We start from the raw sequence: 19,250 nt of genomic DNA, 5'->3' as shown, positions 1-19,250 counted from the left end.
GATGATACAAAGATGGGAGGGAAAGTAGAGAGTGAGGAGGACATAAAAAACCTACAAGGGGATATAGTGGGTGAGTGGGCGGAGATTTGGCAGATGCAATACAATATTGGAAAATGTGAGGTTATGCACTATGGCAGGAAAAATCAGAGAGCAAGTTATTATCTTAATGGAGAGCAACTGGAAAGTACTGCAGTACAAAGGGATCTGGGGGTCCTAGTGCAAGAAGATCAAAAAGTTAGTTTGCAGGTGCAGCAGGTGATCAAGAAGGCCAACGGAATGTTGGCTTTATTGCTAGGGGGATAGAATATAAAAACAGGGAGGTATTGCTGCAGTTATATAAGGTATTGGTGAGACCGCACCTGGAATACTGCATACAGTTTTGGTCTCCATACTTAAGAAAAGACATACTTGCTCTCGAGGCAGTACAAAGAAGGTTCACTCGGTTAATCCTGGGGATGAGGGGGTGGACATATGAGGAGAGGTTGAGTAGATTGGGACTCTACTCATTGGAGTTCAGAAGAATGAGAGGCGATCTTATTGAAACATATAAGATTGTGAAGGGGCTTGATCAGGTGGATGCGGTAAGGATGTTCCCAAGGATGGGTGAGACTAGAACTAGGGGCTGCTCTTTCAAAACTGAGATGAGGAGAAACTTCTTCACCCAGAGGGTAGTAGGTCTGTGGAATTTGCTGCCCCAGGAAGCTGTGGAAGCTACATCATTAAATAAATTTAAAACAGAAATGGACAGTTTCCTAGAAGTAAAGGGAATTAGGGGTTACGGGGAGCGGGCAGGAAATTGGACATGAATTTAGATTTGAGGTTAGGATCAGATCAGCCATGATCTTATTGAATGGCAGAGCAGGCTCGAGGGGCCGATTGGCCTACTCCTGCTCCTATTTCTTATGTTCTTATAAAGAGAGAGAAAATAAATTATGAGAGTAAACTAGCAAGAAATATAAAAACTGACAGTAAAAGCTTCTACAAGTATATAAAAAGGAAGAGGGTAGCTAAAGTAAACATTGGTCCCTTGGAGGATGAGACTGGGGAAATAATAATGGAAAACAAGGAAATGGCAGAGGAATTGAACAGATATTTTGTATCTGTCTTCACAGTAGAAGACACTAATAACATACCAATAATAGTAGAAAATCAAGGGGCAAAAGGGAGGGAGGAACTAAAAACAATCACTATCACTAGAGAAAAAGTCCATAGGAATTATCTGAGCAGTGTCCATGACAGAACAGAGCAGGTGATCAATATAACGAATAATGTACAAATATTCAGATACTCTCACACACAGAATAGTCATAATCATAGACTCACAGAAAGTTACTGCACAGAAGGAGGCCATTCAACCCATTGTGTCCGTGCCTATCACTAGAGAAAAAGTACTGGGTAAACTAATGGGTCTAAAGGCTGACAAGTCCCCAGGACCTGATGGCTTGCATCGGAGGGTCTTAAAGGAAGTGGCTACAGAGATAGTGGATGCATTGGTTGTAATCTTCCAGAATTCACTAGATTCTGGAAAGGTCCCAGCGGATTGGAAAACCGCAAACGTAACTATTCAAGGAGGGAGTGAGACAGAAAGCAGGTAACTATAGACCAGTTAGCCTAACATCTGCCATTGGGAAAATGCTAGAATCCATTATTAAGGAAGTAGTAGCAGGACATTTGGAGACTCATAATACAATCAAGGAGAGTCAACGTGGTTTTATGAAGGGGAAATCATGTCTGATAAATTTATTACAGTTCTTTGAGGAAGTAACCGGCAGGGTGGATAAAGGGGAACCAATGGATGCAGTATATTTGGATTTCCAAAAGGCATTCAATAAGGTGCCACATAAAGATTACTGCACAAGATAAGAGCTCATGGTGTTGGGGGTAATATACTGGCATGGATAGAGGATTGGCTAACTAACAGAAAACAAAGAGTCGGGATAAAAGGGTCATTTTCAAAATGGCAATCTGTAACTAGTGGGGTGCCGCAGGGCTCAGTGCTGGGGCCTCAACTATTTACAATATATATCAATGACTTGGATGAAGGAACAGAGTGTCTTGTGGCCAAATTTGCTGATGATACAAAGATAGGTGGAAAAGCAAGTTGCGATGAGGACACAAAGTGTCTGCAAAGGGATATTGACAGGTTAAGCGAATGGGCAAAAATTTGGCAGATGGAATATAATGTGGGAAAAGGTGAAGTCATCCACTTTGGGAGGAAAAATAAAAAAGCAAAATATTATTTGAATGGAGAAATACTACAAAATGCTGCGGTACAGAGGGATCTGGGTGTCCTCGTACATGAAACACAAAACGCCAACATACTGGTGCAGCAGGTAATCCGGAAGGCAAACAGAATATTGGCCTTTATTTCTAGGGGGATGGAGTATAAAAGCAGGGAAGTCATGCTACAACTGTACAGGGTGCTGGTGAGACCACACCTGGAGTACTGCGTACAGTTCTGGTGCCCTTATTTAAGGACGGACATACTTGCATTGGAGGCAGTTCAGAGAAGGTTCACGAGGTTGATTCTGGGTATGGAAGGGTTGTCTTATGAGGAAAGATTGAACAGGTTGGGTCTATACTCATTGGAGTTTAGAAGAATGAGAGGAGATCTTATTGAAACATACAAGATTCTGAGGGGACTCGATAGGGTCGATGCTGAGAGGATGTTACCCCTCATGGGGGAATCTAACACTAGGGGGCATAGTCTCAGAATAAGGGGTCGCCCGTTTAAGACGGAAATTAGGAGGAATTTCTTCTCCCAGTGGGTCATGAATCTTTGGAATTCTTTACCCCAAAAAGCTGTGGAAGCTGAGTCATTGAATACATTCAAGGCTGAGTTAGATAAATTTTTGATCAGCGAGGGAGTCAAAGGATATGGGGAAAAGGCAGGAAAGTGGAATTGAGGTAAAAATCAGATCAGCCATGATCTCATTGAATGGGGGAGCAGGCTTGAGGGGCCGAATGGCCTACTCCTGCTCCTACCTCTTATGGTCTCTTATGGTCTAAGCTCATTAACCCACTGGGACCAGTTCAGAAACATAATGGTGAGGCAGCATCTCAGCACAAAATAAACCAGCAGTCACCCCGAGATTGGCTTCTGTTTATTCCACTGTGGGTTATCGAGCTGGAAACGTACTGGGCTACACTGAATTAGCCCCTTAAATGTAAAACTAATCATACGCAGTTTATCTCAGAGCCACTCAAAGCGAATGAACTGACCTGCTCAGTCCAATATAATATCAGGTCATGATCTGTTTATTCCCAAAAAGTTCAAATCATGAAAAGCAATTCAGCAGCCAGCACTCAGCCATATAACGCTCCCCAAATGGTGTCGGATCCTGTCCTGTTCCCTGGAGCACCTCCAGCCATGCCTCAATACTTACCCTCACCCATTGAGCAACAAGAGGCAGTGCTGCTGTTCTCAGTCTGGTCGATCTCGGCTTCCGGTGGCTTAGAGAAGGAATGTTTCTGGTACTGTTCTGGCCAGTATTCCACAGCAGGACCAGAGAGAGGGTTCAAAGAAGTGGTATCTGTACACAGGAGAATGAGATTAGATCAGAGCGACATCATGAGCTGAGAGAAAGAGCAGCAGCCAGTGGAGCGAGGACACTGTAATCCAATATTGGAGAACACTAACTGGACCATAAGAACATATCATCCAGAAACACGTTAAATTCTTCTCCAGTGGGAAAATGTATCCCAATAGCAGGGGAGAGCAGCAGTTATCATAGAATGATACAGCACAGGAGGAGGCCATTCAGCCCATCATGCCTCTTTTGAAAGAGCGATCCAATTAGTCCCATTCCCCTGCAAAATTTTCCTTCAAGTATTTATCCAATTCCTTTTTGAAAGTTATTATTGAATCTGCTTCCACCGCCCTTTCAGGCAGCGCATTCCAGATCATAATTCATGGTTTAAAAAAAGCCTCTGGTTCTTTTGCCAATTATCTTAAATCTGTGTCCTCTGGTTACCGACCCTCCTGCCACTGGAAACAGTTTCTCCTTATTTACTCTATCAAAACCCCTCATGATTTTGAACACCTCGATTAAATCTCCCCTTAACCTTCTCTGCTCTAAGGAGAACAATCCCAGCTTCTCCAGTCTCTCCACATAACTGGAGTCCCTCATCCCTGGGACCATTCTGGTAAATCTCCTCTGCACCCTCTCCAAGGCCTTGACATCCTTCCTAAAGTGCAGTGCCCAGAATTGGACACAATACTCCAACTGAGATCTAACCAGTGTTTTATAAAGGTTTAAAATAACTTCCTTGCTTTTGTACTCTAGGCCTCTATTTACTAAGCCAAAAATTCTGTATGCCTTTTAAACAGTCTTATCAATTTGTCCTTAAAAGATTTGTGCACATAAACTCCCAGATCTCTCTGTTCCTGCCCCCCCCCCCTTTAAATTAATGGGAGAGGAAACCTCATCATCTTTATAAACATAGAGAGAGAGAGAGAATCCCATCACCTTTATAAACTGCAGTAAATCTTTAGTACGGATGATAGTCGTGGTTCAGTGGGGAGCATGCTCACCTCTGAGTCAGAATGATGTGGAGATGCCGGTGATGGACTGGGGTTGACAATTGTAAACAATTTTACAACACCAAGTTATAGTCCAGCAATTTTATTTTAAATTCACAAGCTTTCGGAGGCTTCCTCCTTCGACAGGTGAACGATGTGAAATGAAATCCTGAGTCAGAAGGTCAAGGTTACAAGTGACACTCCAGCCCGTAATCCAGGTTGGCACTGCCGGAGGGGCAGCACCAGGGGGCGTGCAGCACTGCCTGAGGAGCAGCACCGGGGGGCGTGCAGCACTGCCTGAGGAGCAGCACCGGGGGGGGGGGCGTGCAGCACTGCCGGAGGAGCAGCACCGGGGGGGCGTGCAGCACTGCCTGAGGAGCAGCACCGGGGGGCGTGCAGCACTGCCTGAGGAGCAGCACCGGGGGGCGTGCAGCACTGCCGGAGGGGCGGCACAGGGGGGCGCGCGGCACTGCCTGAGGAGCAGCACCGGGCGGCGTGCAGCACTGCCGGAGGAGCAGCACCGGGCGGCGTGCAGCACTGCCTGAGGAGCAGCACCGGGGGGCGTGCAGCACTGCCGGAGGGGCGGCACAGGGGGGCGCGCGGCACTGCCTGAGGAGCAGCACCGGGCGGCGTGCAGCACTGCCGGAGGAGCAGCACCGGGCGGCGTGCAGCACTGCCTGAGGAGCAGCACCGGGGGGCGTGCAGCACTGCCGGAGGGGCGGCACAGGGGGGCGCGCGGCACTGCCTGAGGAGCAGCACCGGGCGGCGTGCAGCACTGCCGGAGGAGCAGCACCGGGCGGCGTGCAGCACTGCCTGAGGAGCAGCACCGGGGGGCGTGCAGCACTGCCGGAGGGGCAGCACCGGGGGGCGTGCAGCACTGCCTGAGGGGCAGCACCGGGGGGCGTGCAGCACTGCCGGAGGGGCAGCACCGGGGGGCGTGCAGCACTGCCGGAGGGGCAGCACCGGGGGGCGTGCAGCACTGCCTGAGGGGCAGCACCGGGGGGCGTGCAGCACTGCCTGAGGAGCAGCACCGGGGGGCGTGCAGCACTGCCTGAGGAGCAGCACCGGGGGGCGTGCAGCACTGCCTGAGGGGCAGCACCGGGGGGCGTGCAGCACTGCCTGAGGAGCAGCACCGGGGGGCGTGCAGCACTGCCTGAGGGGCAGCACCGGGGGGCGTGCAGCACTGCCTGAGGAGCAGCACCGGGGGGCGTGCAGCACTGCCTGAGGAGCAGCACCGGGGGGCGTGCAGCACTGCCTGAGGGGCAGCACCGGGGGGCGTGCAGCACTGCCTGAGGGGCAGCACCGGGGGGCGTGCAGCACTGCCTGAGGAGCAGCACCGGGGGGCGTGCAGCACTGCCTGAGGGGCAGCACCGGGGGGCGTGCAGCACTGCCTGAGGAGCAGCACCGGGGGGCGTGCAGCACTGCCTGAGGGGCAGCACCGGGGGGCGTGCAGCACTGCCTGAGGAGCAGCACCGGGGGGCGTGCAGCACTGCCTGAGGAGCAGCACCGGGGGGCGTGCAGCACTGCCTGAGGGGCAGCACCGGGGGGCGTGCAGCACTGCCTGAGGAGCAGCACCGGGGGGCGTGCAGCACTGCCTGAGGAGCAGCACCGGGGGGCGTGCAGCACCGGGGGGCGCGCGACACTGCCTGAGGAGCAGCACCGGGGGGCGTGCAGCACCGGGGGGCGTGCAGCACTGCCTGAGGGGCGGCCTTTCAGATGAGAAGTTAAACAGAGGCTTCGCCCTCTCAGGTGGACATAAAAGACACCATGGCACTATTTTGAAGAGCAGGGGAGTTCACCCCAGTGTCTTGGCCAATATTTGTCCCAACCATCATCAGTAAAACAGATTATCTGGTCATTGCTGTTTGTGGGATCTTGCTGTGTGCAAATTGGCTGCTGCCTTTCCTACATTACAACAGGGACTACACTTCAAATAAAAAGTACTTCATTGACTATAAAGAGTTTTGGGACGACCAGAGGGCGTGAAAGGCGGTATCTAAAATCTAGTTCTTGCTATGAATCAATAAATCTGGGCTCACCTCAATAACACGCATCGTGAGACAAGCAAGTTCCAGACTGAAATGGGCAGATGTGTCTCCGACAGGTCACTGAGTGCACACAGGAGACCAACACACTGAAAGCTTCTAGTCCATCCCGAGCACCTTATACACTCGGTCTGTCCCGGTATTAAACCCGTGCCTACCCGCGGGGGTTCTCCAAAACCCTGCCCGAGTACAGGTGTTCCCATACCTGCTTCCCAGGACCCCCTGTCCATGTGCTCCCCCGATGGTTCGGTGAGATCCCTCTGGACGATGTGAGGTTGGTAGGAAGGGAAGGAGCAGTTCGGACCATTGCTGGGGTCACTGCCACCCTGCGGGAAGCGGCAATCGTCCATCTGGGGCGATCGGTCCGTCTGTAAATGGAAATTCAGATAAAGCCGGTCCATACTGAGCTCGGATGGAGAGGGGAGAAGAGCTGCAGTGTATCTGTCCAGCTAACCCACATCCCGGAGCCTCGTGTGATCGCGGGCTTTAATGGGGCAATTCTCACATCACTTCAATGTGTGAATCAGGAGTTAATCACTGCTTTTGGTATGGAAATCTCCAGCCAGCCCCATGGCATCCCAGGAACAGAGTTTTCTCAATCGGCAACTTCCATTCAGCCCAACTGAAACAATTAAATAAAAGACAACAAATCCAAATAGGGGGAGAATCCAGAATCCCCAATCTCAATGCCCCAAACTCACCCCACAAAGGATATCTGGGCTGAAAAGGTCCAATTCTGACAGGTTTCGAGACCAGGCTTGTATTACTTATAGGGGTAAACTAATCAGATGATTAAAGGATTTGATAGGGTCGATAGAGAGAAACTATTTCCTCCGGTGGGGGGAGTCCAGAACAAGGGGGCAGAACCTTAAAATTAGAGCCAGGCCGTTCAGGGGTGATGTCAGGAAGCACTTCTTCACACAAAGGGGAGTGGGAATCTGGAACTCTCTCCCCCAAAAAGCTGTTGAGGCTGGGGGTCAATTGAAAATTTCAAAACTGAGATTGATGGATTTTTGTTGGGTGAGGGGATTAAGGGTTACGGGACCAAGGCGGGTAAATGGAGTTCAAATACAGATCAGCAATGATCTCATATAATGGCGGAACAGGCTCGAGGGGCTGAATGATCTACTCTTGTTCCTATATGGAAGGCAAAGTGATCATGGGTGGAGATCTAAACTGTGGGATAGGCTTACAGGCTCCCAGTACACACAGGGAGCCCAGGAGACACAATGTCAGGTTCATAAAAACAGAGAAAATAGGAGCAAGAGTAGGCCATTCGGCCCCTCGGGCCTGCTCCGCCATTCAAAATGATCATGGCTGATCGTCTAACTCAGTACCCTGTTCCCACTTTTTCCCCATATATCTTGATCCCTTTAGCATTAAGAAATATATCTATCTCCTTCTTGAATACATCTAATGACTTGGCCTCCACTGCCTTCTGTGGTAGAGAATTCCACAGGTTCACCACCCTCTGAGTGAAGAAATTTCTCCTCATCTCGGTTCTAAATGGCAAACCCCGTATCCTGAGACTGTGACCCCTGGTTCTGGACTCCCCAGCCATCGGGAACATCCTCCCTGCATCCAGTCTGTCTAGTCCTGTTAGAATTTTATGTTTCGATGAGATCACCTCTCATTCTTCTAAACTCCAGTGAATATAGACCTAGTCGACCCAATCTCTCCTCATACGTCAGTCCTGCCATCCCAGGAATCAGTCTGGTAAACCTTCGTTGCACTCCCTCCATGGCAAGGACATCCTTCCTCAGATAAGGAGACCAAAACTGCACACAATACTCCAGATGTGGTCTCACCAAGGCCCTGCATAACTGCAGTGAGACATCCCTGCTCCTGTACTCAAATCCTCTTGCAATGAAGGCCAACATACCATTCGCCTTCCTTACTGCTTGCTGCACCTGAATGCTCGCTTTCAGCGACTGGTGTAGAAGGGCACCCAGGTCTCGTTGCACCTCCCCTTTTCCCAATCTATCACCATTCAGATAATAATCTGCCTTTCTGTTTTTACAACCAAAGTGGATAACCTCACATTTATCCACATTATACTGCATCTGCCATGTTCTTGCCCACTCACCCAACTTGTCTAAATCACATTGGAGCCTCTTTGCATCCTCCTCACAGCTCACATTCCACCCCAGCTTTGTGTCGTCTGCAAACTTGGAAATGTTACATTTAGTTCCCTCATCCAAATCATTGATATATTTTGTGAATAGCTGGGGCCCAAGCACTGATCCCTGTGGTACCCCACTAGTCACTACCTGCCACCCGGAAAAAGACCCGTTTATTCCTACTCTCTGTTTCCTGTCTGTCAACCAATTCTCAATCCATGCCAGTATATTCCCCCCAATCCCACGTGCTTTAATTTTGCACACTAACCTCTTGTATGGGACCTTATCAAAAGCCTTCTGAAAATCCAAATACACCACATCCACTGGTTCTCCCCTATCTATTCTACTAGTTACATCCTCAAAAAACTCCAATAGATTTGTTAAGTATGATTTCCCTTTCATAAACCCATGCTGACTTTGTCCAATCCCGTTAATGCCCTCCAAGTGTTCTGTTATCACATCTTTTATAATAGACTCGAGCATTTTCCCCACTACTGATGTTAGGCTTGTTCCAAATGTATGATTACGACACCCAGCTCTACCTCACCACCTCCTCTCTCGACTTCTCCACTGTCTCTGATTTGTCACACTGCTTGTTCGACATCCAGTACTGGGTGAGCAAAAATTTCCTCCAAATAAATATTGGGAAGACCAAAGCCACTGTCTTCAGTCCCCACGGTAAACTCCGTTCCCTAGTAACTGACTCCATCCCTCTCCCTGGCCACTGTCTGAGTCTGAACCAGATTGTTCGCAACCTTGGCATCCTATCCTGGAAAGGTCCCAGCGGATTGGAAAACCTCAAACGTAACACCCCTATACAAGAAGGTGAGTGAGACAGAAAGCAGGTAACTATAGACCAGTTAGCCTAACACCTGTCATTGGGAAATGCTAGCATCCATTATTAAGGAAGTAGTAGCAGGACATTTGGAGACTCATAATACAATCAAGGAGAGTCAACGTGGTTTTATGAAGGGGAAATCATGTCTGACAAATTTATTAGAGTTCTTTGAGGAAGTAACGGGCAGGGTGGATAAAGGGGAACCAATGGATGCAGTATATTTGGATTTCCAAAAGGCATTCAGTAAGGTGCCACATAAAAGATTACTGCACAAGATAAGAGCTCACGGTGTTGGGGGTAATATACTGGCATGGATAGAGGATTGGCTAACTAACAGAAAACAAAGAGTCGGGATAAAAGGGTCATTTTCAAAATGGCAATCTGTAACTAGTGGGGTGCCGCAGGGCTCCGTGCTGGGGCCTCAACTATTTACAATATATATCAATGACTTGGATGAAGGAACAGAGTGTCTTGTGGCCAAATTTGCTGATGATACAAAGATAGGTGGAAAAGCAAGTTGCGATGAGGACACAAAGTGTCTGCAAAGGGATATTGGCAGGTTAAGTGAATGGGCAAAAATTTGGCAGATGGAATATAATGTGGGAAAATGTGAAGTCATCCATTTTGGGAGGAAAAATAAAAAAGCAAAATATTATTTGAATGGAGAAATACTACAAAATGCTGCGGTACAGAGGGATCTGGGTGTCCTCGTACATGAAACACAAAAAGTCAACATACAGGTGCAGCAGGTAATCCGGAAGGCAAACGGAATATTGGCCTTTATTTCTAAGGGGATGGAGTATAAAAGCAGGGAAGTCATGCTCCAACTGTACAGGGTGCTGATGAGACCACACCTGGAGTACTGCGTACAGTTCTGGTGCCCTTATTTAAGGAAGGACATACTTGCATTGGAGGCAGTTCAGAGAAGGTTCACTAGGTTGATTCTGGGTATGGAAGGGTTGTCTTATGAGGAAAGATTGAACAGGTTGGGTCTATACTCATTGGAGTTTAGAAGAATGAGAGGAGATCTTATTGAAACATACAAGATTCTGAGGGGACTCGACAGGGTAGATGCTGAGAGGATGTTACCCCTCATGGGGGAATCCAAAACTAGGGGCATAGTCTCAGAATAAGGGGTCGCCCGTTTAAGACGGAAATGAGGAGGAATTTCTTCTCCCAGAGGGTCGTGAATCTTTGGAACTCTTTACCCCAAAAAGCTGTGGAGGCTGAGTCATTGAATACATTCAAGGCTGAGTTAGACAAATTTTTGATCAGCAAGGGAGTCAAAGGAAATGGGAAAAGGGTGGGAAAGTGGAGTTGAGGTAAAAATCAGATCAGCCATGATCTCATTAAATGGCGGAACAGGCTCGAGGGGCTGAATGGCCTACTCCTGCTCCTATCTGTTATGGTCTTATGGTCTATTTGACCCTGAGATGAGCTACCAACCACATATCTGCTCCATCACCAAGACCGTCTATTTCCACCTCCGTTAAATCGCCCGTCTCCACCCCTGCCTCTGCTCATTGCTGCTGAAACCCTCATCCATGCCTTTGTTGCCTCCAGACTCGACTATTCTAATGCTCTCCTGGCCGGCCTCCCACCTTGCACCCTCTGTAAACTTGAGCTCATCCAAAACTCTGCTGCCCGTCTCCTAACTCGCACCGAGTCCCGTTCACCCATCACCCCCTGTGCTCACTGACCTACATTGGCTCCCGGTCCGGGAACGCCTCGATTTTAAAATTCTCGTCCTTGTTTTCAAATCCCTCCATGGCCCTCGCCCCCCTCCCTATCTCTGTAACCTCCTCCAGCCCCACAACCCTCCAAAATCTCTGCGCTCCTCCAATTCTGGCCTCTTGCGCATCCCCGATTCCCATCGCTCCACCATTGGCGGCCGTGCCTTCAGCTAACTGGGCCCTAAGCTCTGGAATTCCCTCCCTAAACCTCTCTGCCTCTCTCTCCTTCCTTAAGACGCTCCTTAAAACCTACCTCTTTGACCAAGCTTTTGGTCACCTGTCCTAATATCTCCTTATGTGGCTCAGTGTCAAATTTTGTTTGATAATCGCTCATGTGAAGCACCTTGGGACGTTTTACTACATTAAAGGCACTATATAAATGCAAGTTGCTGTTGTTTGACAAGCAGTAACAGCAATGTATGGAGCTGGGCCTAGTGGACATTTGCCAATCCTTACACCACACTCAGAAGGAATTCACTTTCTACTTCAACACACACAAGACTTACTCCAAAATAAACTACTTCCTGAAGCAATCATATCTACCCCCGAGTTACACATCCGGAGACATAGGGCCAGTAACCAACTCAGACTATGCCCTATCACACTGCAGCTCACATCAAGCAATCACTCTCCTCCCTCCACATACTGGCACCTCAATCGTGCCCTCCTTGGTGACCTGAACTTCATAAGAACATCAGAAATAGGAGCAGGAATAGGCCACACGGCCCCTCGAGCCTGCTCCGCCATTCAATCAGACCATGGCTGATCTTCAACCTCAACTCCACTTTCCCGCCCGATCCCCATATCTCTTGATTCCCCTAGTCTATTCCTAGGGGAATCTATTCCTATCCTTCATTTGGGCTAAACTCACCTGTTACATCGTTGAGAACCAGGAACCCCACACCTATCCCATACTACTGGGGGAAACTACCAAAGCAGACTCCAGGACTCACATCACCACCTTTACCTGTGGACTCAGAGAACTGGAACAAAAGATAAAAGAATTAAAATAACAACACAAGAAGCACCAAAAGGGGGCCTTAAATAGCCGTGACAGAGTTTGGGGGAAAATTAGCGGCAAGTCCAGTATAACAGATCCAAATACTACAAAGTAGGGAAGCTCCTGTGATATACCCTCCCCGAGTAAATACATAACAAGGTACGTCTGTCCAGAATTGCATTAGTCGTAGTAACAAATGCATAGTCCTTGCAGACAAAAGCCCCAATTTTAACTTGGAGAATCGGGCAGGGATTGAAGGGGTGGGGATAGAGGGGGCAGCAAAGTGTCCTGACCTCGGCAGCGTGAGGGCTGGGAGAACTAATGGTTCAGAGCAAAGCCAAGTGTAAAAAGGTTAAGGAGAAGATGAGCTCGGAGAGGGCATTAAGGGAGATGGGAGAGAAACTAGAGAAAAATGTAAAGTGATGGAATCAGTCATCAATAGTGCCATCATCAACAAGCCCCTCATCAACAAGCCCCTCATCAACAAGCCCCTCACCAACAAGCCCCTCACCAACAAGCCTCTCACCAATAAACCCCTCACCAACAAGCCCCTCATCAACAAGCCCCTCATCAACAAACCCCTCACAAACAAACCCCTCACCAACAAACCCCTCACCAATAAACCCCTCACCAATAAACCCCTCACCAATAAACCCCCCACCAATAAAGCCCCCACCAATAAACCCCTCACCAATAAACCCCTCACCAATAAACCCCCCACCAATAAACCCCTCACAAATAAACCCCTCACCAATAAACCCCTCACCAATAAACCCCTCACCAATAAACCCCCCACCAATAAACCCCCCCACCAATAAACCCCTCACCAATAAACCCCCCCACCAATAAACCCCTCACCAATAAACCCCCCACCAATAAACCCCTCACAAATAAACCCCTCACCAATAAACCCCTCACCAATAAACCTCTCATCAATAAACCCCCCACCAATAAAACCCCCACCAATAAACCCCCCCACCACTAAACCCCTCACCAATAAACCCCCCCACCAACAAGCCCCTCATCAACAAGCCCCTCATCAACGAGCCCCTCACCAATAAACCACCCACCAATAAACCCCTCACCAATAAACCCCCCCACCAATAAACCCCTCACCAATAAACCCCCCACTAATAGACCCCTCACCAATAAACCCCCCACCAATAAACCCCCCACCAATAAACCCCTCACCAATAAACCTCTCACCAATAAACCCCTCACCAACAAGCCCCTCACCAATAAACCCTTCACCAATAAACCCCCCACCAATAAACCCCTCACCAACAAGCCCCTCACCAACAAGTCCCTCACCAACAAGCCCCTCACCAACAAGCCCCTCACCAACAAGCTCCCCACCCACAAGGCCCTCACCAATAAACCCCTCACCAATTAACCCTTCACCAATAAACCCCTCACCAACAAGCCCCTCACCGATAAACCCCTCACCAACAAGCCCCTCACCAATAAACCCTTCACCAATAAACCCCCCACCAATAAACCCCTCACCAACAAGCCCCTCACCAATAAACCCCCCACCAATAAACCCCTCACCAACAATCCCCTCACCAACAAGTCCCTCACCAACAAGCCCCTCACCAACAAGCCCCTCACCAACAAGCTCCCCACCCACAAGGCCCTCACCAATAAACCCCCCACCAATAAACCCCTCACCAATAAACCCCTCACCAATAAAACCCCCACCAATAAACCCCCCACCAATAAATCTCCACCAATAAACCTCTCACCAATAAACCCCTCACCAATAAAACCCCCACCAATAAATCCCCACCAATAAACCCCTCACCAATAAACCCCCCACCAATAAACCCCTCACCAATAAAACCCCCACCAATAAATCCCCACCAATAAACCCCTCACCAATAAACCCCCCACCAATAAACCCCTCACCAATAAATCCCCACCAATAAACCCCTCACCAATAAACCCCCCACCAATAAACCTCTCACCAATAAACCCCCCACCAATAAACCTCTCACCAATAAACCCCTCACCAATAAACCTCTCACCAATAAACCCCCCACCAATAAAACCCCCACCAATAAACCCCCCACCAATAAATCTCCACCAATAAACCCCTCACCAATAAACCCCCCACCAATAAACCCCCCACCAATAAACCCCTCACCAATAAACCCCCACCAATAAACCCCCCACCAATAAATCCCTCACCAACAAGCCCCTCACCAATAAACCCCCCACCAATAAACCCCTCACCAATAAACCCCCCACCAATAAACCCCCCACCAATAAACCCCTCACCAATCAACCCCCCACCAATAAACCCCCCACCAATAAACCCCCCACCAATAAACCCCTCACCAATCAACCCCCCACCAATAAACCCCCCACCAATAAACCCCTCACCAATAAACCCCCCACCAATAAACCCCTCACCAATAAACCCCTCACCAATAAACCCCTCACCAATCAACCCCTCACCAATAAACCTATCACCAATAAACCCCCCACCAATAAACTTCTCACCAATAAACCCCCCACCAATAAACCTCTCACCAATAAACACCTCATCAATAAACCCCCCACCAATCAGCCCCTCACCAACAAGCCCCTCACCAATAAAACCCCGACCAATTCATTACAGATTCATTACATTTCATTACATCAATTTGAATTTTACATTCTGCCCGAGGGGGTTTTTCCCTGATTGCAGCCCCTCGGTATACAGTGGCAGGAAGGCTCTAAACGGTTGCCTTTCCCCACAGAGCCTTTGCGGCGGCCGCACCCATCCTCAGTGCGTCCCTCAGCATGTAGTCCTGGACCTTGGAATGTGCCAGTCTGCAACACTCGGTCGAGGACAGCTCCGTGCACTGTAAGACCAGCAAGTTTCGGGCAGACCAAAGGGCGTCTTTCACCGAGTTGATGGTCTTCCAGCAGCACTTGATGTCCGTCTCAGTGTGCGTCCCCGGGAACAGCCCGTAGAGCACAGAATCCTGTGTTACGGAACTGCTCGGGACGAACCTGGACAGATACCACTGCATCTCTCTCCAGACCTTCTTTGCAAAGGTACATTCCATAAGGAGATGGGTGACGGTCTCGTCTCCACCGCAGCCTCCTCTGGGACAGCGCGCGGTGGCGCTGAGAGTCCGGGAGTGCATGAAGGATCTGACGGGAAGGGCCCTTCTCACCACCAGCCAAGCAAGGTCTTGGTGCTTGTTTGAAAGCTCTGGCGATGAGGCGTTCTGCCAAATGACATTGACAGTCTGCTCAGGGAACCAACCGACAGGATCCACCATCTCCTTTTCCCTCAGGGTCTCGAGGACGTTACGTGCGGACCACTTGCTGATCGCCTTGTGGTCAAAGGTGTTTTTCTGCACAAACCTTTCCACGAAGGACAGGTGGGGCGGAACGGTCCAACTGGATGGAGCGTTCCGTGGCAGCGTGGCCAGGCCCATCCTTCTCAACACCGGGGACAGGTAGAACCTCAGCACGTAGTGACACTTTGTGTTTGCGTACTGAGGGTCTATGCACAGCTTGATGCAGCCGCACACAAAGGTGGCCATCAGGATGAGGGCCACGTTGGGCACGCCTTTCCCCCCTTTCTCTGGAGATTTGTACATCGTGACCCTTCGGACATGGTCCATTTTTGATCTCCAGATAAAGTGGAAGATGGCTCGGGTGACTGTCGCGGCGCAGGAGCGAGGTATGGGCCAGACCTGCGCCACGTACAGCAACACCGAGAGCACCTCGCACCTGGTGACCAGGTTCTTGCCCACGATCGAGAGGGATCGTTGATCCTACAGTCTCAGTTTCTGCTTGACCTTGGCAATACGCTCCTCCCAGTTTTTGGTGCACGCCCCGGACCCCCCGAGCCAGATCCCCAGCACCTTCAGGTAATCTGACCTGACGGTGAAGGGGACAAAGGATCGGTCGGTCCTGTTCCCAAAGAACATGGCCTCGTTCTTGGGACTGTTGGTGAATTGGGAGGTGTCGTTGAGATTACTGGTATCGCTCATTAATCATCTGATCACGCAGAATCCTGGCAGACAGGGCCTGTCTACCTTGTTGTCTCCGTGTCTCTTCCTCCATTTCCTCCTCCTCCTCCCTCTTCTGGCAGCTTGTCCTGCTCTGCGTGGCCTCTCTGCCTGCTCCCGGTCATGTTCAATTCCCAGAGGAAGCCCTAACAGGCCACCCATGTCTGGAAGCAGCTTTGGTCAGCACAATATTTTAAATACCACTAACAACACTGCAAGACCAGCCAGACCACTGTCTGCAGAATATTGCAACTTTCTCCCAGTACAGAAAACTTCCACAAAGATGTACAATTGTACCAGCAGCCAAAATAACTAATCCAGCAACTAACCTGTATCTCCTGCAAGATCCCTTTAAATAGCGCTGGTGATGGGGAGCCCTTCCTGCTGTTTAAGTCCTGTTCAGCTGAGTGAGGTTAGGACAGTGCGTGGGCTGGAGCAGATAGTCCCAAAATGCTGCCAGCTGCTTCAAATCAGCGTTGCACCCAATTTACGTCATGATCTTTCTACTCTACATGCTACTGGCGCAATCACTTTTACCAATATGGCGTCCTGCGCAATTCCACTGGAGGTGCGCGCACGCATCTCGGACGCCATTTTCAGGGCTTAGGTGTCCACGTAGTGCCTACAAAACAGGTGCTAAATGGCCCATTTTTGCTCCCAATGTCTCATCTGAGAGATGGCACTGCCGACAGTGCAGCACTCCCTCATCACCCTGTGTGTGTCAGTCACTGTGTAGTACAGGAGACTCCCATCACCCTGTGTGTGTCAGTCACTGTGAAGTACAGGAGACTCCCATCACCCTGTGTGTGTCAGTCACTGTGAAGTACAGGGAGACTCCCATCACCCTGTGTGTGTCAGTCACTGTGAAGTACAGGAGACTCCCATCACCCTGTGTGTGTCAGTCACTGTGTAGTACAGGGAGACATCACCCTGTGTGTGTCAGTCACTGTGAAGTACAGGAGACTCCCATCGCCCTGTGTGTGTCAGTCACTGTGAAGTACAGGAGACTCCCATCACCCTGTGTGTGTCAGTCACTGTGAAGTACAGGAGACTCCCATCACCCTGTGTGTGTCAGTCACTGTGAAGTACAGGGAGACATCACCCTGTGTGTGTCAGTCACTGTGTAGTACAGGAGACTCCCATCACCCTGTGTGTGTCAGTCACTGTGTAGTACAGGAGACTCCCATCACCCTGTGTGTGTCAGTCACTGTGTAGTACAGGAGACTCCCATCACCCTGTGTGTGTCAGTCACTGTGTAGTACAGGAGACTCCCATCACCCTGTGTGTGTCAGTCACTGTGTAGTACAGGAGACTCCCATCACCCTGTGTGTGTCAGTCACTGTGAAGTACAGGAGACTCCCATCACCCTGTGTGTCAGTCACTGTGAAGTACAGGAGACTCCCATCACCCTGTGTGTCAGTCACTGTGAAGTACAGGAGACTCCCATCGCCCTGTGTGTGTCAGTCACTGTGAAGTACAGGAGACTCCCATCACCCTGTGTGTGTCAGTCACTGTGTAGTACAGGGAGACATCACCCTGTGTGTGTCAGTCACTGTGAAGTACAGGAGACTCCCATCACCCTGTGTGTGTCAGTCACTGTGTAGTACAGGAGACTCCCATCACCCTGTGTGTGTCAGTCACTGTGTAGTACAGGAGACTCCCATCACCCTGTGTGTGTCAGTCACTGTGAAGTACAGGAGACTCCCATCGCCCTGTGTGTGTCAGTCACTGTGAAGTACAGGAGACTCCCATCACCCTGTGTGTGTCAGTCACTGTGTAGTACAGGGAGACATCACCCTGTGTGTGTCAGTCACTGTGAAGTACAGGAGACTCCCATCACCCTGTGTGTGTCAGTCACTGTGTAGTACAGGAGACTCCCATCACCCTGTGTGTGTCAGTCACTGTGTAGTACAGGGAGACATCACCCTGTGTGTGTCAGTCACTGTGAAGTACAGGAGACTCCCATCACCCTGTGTGTGTCAGTCACTGTGTAGTACAGGAGACTCCCATCACCCTGTGTGTGTCAGTCACTGTGAAGTACAAGGAGACATCACCCTGTGTGTGTCAGTCACTGTGAAGTACAAGGAGACATCACCCTGTGTGTGTCAGTCACTGTGTAGTACAGGAGACTCCCATCACCCTGTGTGTGTCAGTCACTGTGTAGTACAGGAGACTCCCATCACCCTGTGTGTGTCAGTCACTGTGTAGTACAGGAGACTCCCATCACCCTGTGTGTGTCAGTCACTGTGTAGTACAGGAGACTCCCATCACCCTGTGTGTGTCAGTCACTGTGAAGTACAGGAGACTCCCATCACCCTGTGTGTGTCAGTCACTGTGAAGTACAGGAGACTCCCATCACCCTGTGTGTGTCAGTCACTGTGTAGTACAGGAGACTCCCATCACCCTGTGTGTGTCAGTCACTGTGAAGTACAGGAGACTCCCATCACCCTGTGTGTGTCAGTCACTGTGTAGTACAGGAGACTCTAAACAGGTCCTTATTGGAGAAGCTGTGATAGTGTTAATGGGGAGAGAGATGAACTCTTGTTAATCTTGTTGTGATAACCTGCTGCTTTGTCACACTGACGTCCCTGCTGTGTCAGTTTGTAGTTGCATCATCTGAATGATTCAGGCAGGTTCCTAAGTGGAGGGAGAATTATTGATAGGCCGTGATCTCCCACCTACCCTCAGAAACAGCAGTTAACTGCCTGATCTCATGAGTGCAACTGCCCAGAAGGGACACTGAGGACAGTTCTGCAGAATCACACCCCAGCCAAAGTCAGCACCTCCAGGGGAGAAACGTCCCTGCTCACATTTGTCATATAAAGGTGGACATGTCAGGTGGCCCTGGAATCCATTATGGAAATGTGAAGCATCCTCTACCTCAGCATCCCGTCCCTTCTCAGTTGGTCAGTTGTGCCCAATGGCTAAACATTATGCTTGGCAGATCTCTCAAATGTACCTGTTGATTTATAAAATAGT

This window comes from Heptranchias perlo, chromosome 35 (assembly GCF_035084215.1).
Source record: "Heptranchias perlo isolate sHepPer1 chromosome 35, sHepPer1.hap1, whole genome shotgun sequence".
In the NCBI taxonomy this organism is placed as follows: Eukaryota; Metazoa; Chordata; class Chondrichthyes; order Hexanchiformes; family Hexanchidae; genus Heptranchias; species Heptranchias perlo.
Note: the sequence above shows the minus strand (reverse complement) of the source record.